Here is a 1,696-nt window from a genome sequence, read left to right on the forward strand (position 1 = left end):
AACAAATGGTAAAATATCCTTAGGCAAATGAGATATAAAATGGCAAATGATTAATTTTTGAATATCTATATCCAGTAGCATAGCTTAAGTCATTTTGTTTGTTTGTTTGTTTAATGTTGGTGAATTAGTAAAATCCTCTGACAGGTAAACCACCAAAGATTTTAGGGTTAGTTTCAATACTTTTGGCTCATGTAATATACTTTTCAAATAGTAATGCAGACTCATATTGGCCTTGAATTATTACAATAAATGTGTTACTTCTTTAAGAAATCAAACTACAGGGATGCCTGGGTGGCTCAGTTGGTTAAGCGTCTGCCTTCGGCTCAGGTCATGATCCCAGGATCCTGGGATCAAGTCCTGCATTGGGCTCCCCGCTCAGCAGGGAGCCTGCTTCTCCCTCTGCCTGCCGCTCCCCCTGCTTGTGCTAGTTCTCTCTCTGACAAATAAATAAATAAAATCTAGAAAAAAAAAGAAATCACCTCATTATGACATGTTGCCTCTTGTTTTACGTGTCATCCTTGCGCAGGGGCCATGCTAATCTTCTCTGTATCCTTCCAATTTTAGTATATGTGCTGCCGAAGCGAGCACACGTTACCTCTTGTTTTAAAGGCATGTGTAAATTATGGAGCGACTACCTGTTTTGGAAGAAGTTTACTAATTTTACAAAGTTTCCTTACATAGTATTTTTACAATATAAATTCATTATTTAAATTTTGGTTTTTCTCCATTATAGAGATTACAACCAAGATATACACACTAAATTAAATGAACCTGTGCAGGTTCATTTTTACAAAGTTATGTAAAAAGTTACATACCCCTGAGATTGATACTCATGAGGATCATCTGCTTGAATTTTTAAGCTCTTGCCTGTGGCAGATTATGTCAGTGCTCACTGATATCTGTGTCCTCTTTTCTTCAGGGGCACAAGCTTGACTGCATTTCCCAGCATCCTATGTAATTCTGGTCAATGCAATATGAATGGAAGTGATATGTGCCTCTTTCAGGCAAGACCCAAATAGCATTTCTAGTGCTCTTTTACTATCATCTGGCTGATGGTTCAGGATTCTGAGGACCTAGGGGAAGCACCTGATTCTGAATGGGTTCCATCGGAGAGTTAACACACACGACCCACCACCCCTCATTGAATTGCAGTGTGTGATTGAGAAACTTGAATTGTTTTTAACCACTTAGATTTCAGGATTTGCTTTTATAGAAGTTAGTATTATTTGCTTTAATTAGCATCACTGGAAACTACTCTCTATAGACAAAGTCAGTTTTCTCCCACACTTGACTCTTCCTCAAGTATGATTGAATGTCCAGGCCCTGCTTGGCAAATGATTTGGACAATAAGCAAGCAAAAGTGGAAACATGGGCAGAGATTAAGGCAGACTACAGCCAAGTTTAGCCTGGTGATGTATGAATTTCCAACATGATTGTCAGTAGGCTTACTTATGGCCTCATGATGCAATGAATGGAAAGTTAAAATGGGGAAATAAGTCTGGCCTTAAGAATCTAGATATGGCTTAGATGAAGGTGAAATCAGAAGCTAAAAAGAAAAACTGTTTCTCTACTCACAGTACTTCTGACATCAAGTATGTGGGTTTTCCCTCACTTAAGGGATTCTGACACTAACTACCCAGAGTTAGCCAGGCCCCAAAAGAAAGAGCTTAGTACCACAGGACTGTCTCCCACTTCA

General features: G+C 38.9%; 1 non-coding gene across 1 annotated transcript; it reads right to left on the reverse strand.

Moving 5' to 3' along the window:
• Positions 1-482: 482 nt before the first annotated feature.
• Positions 483-588, reverse strand: LOC118012702. Its single transcript, XR_004679774.1, has one exon. It is a non-coding gene; the product is annotated as a U6 spliceosomal RNA (small nuclear RNA).
• Positions 589-1,696: the final 1,108 nt, after the last annotated feature.

This window comes from Mirounga leonina, unplaced genomic scaffold, assembly GCF_011800145.1.
Source record: "Mirounga leonina isolate KUSES-001 unplaced genomic scaffold, KU_Mleo_1.0 Mir_151, whole genome shotgun sequence".
Taxonomy (NCBI): domain Eukaryota; kingdom Metazoa; phylum Chordata; class Mammalia; order Carnivora; family Phocidae; genus Mirounga; species Mirounga leonina.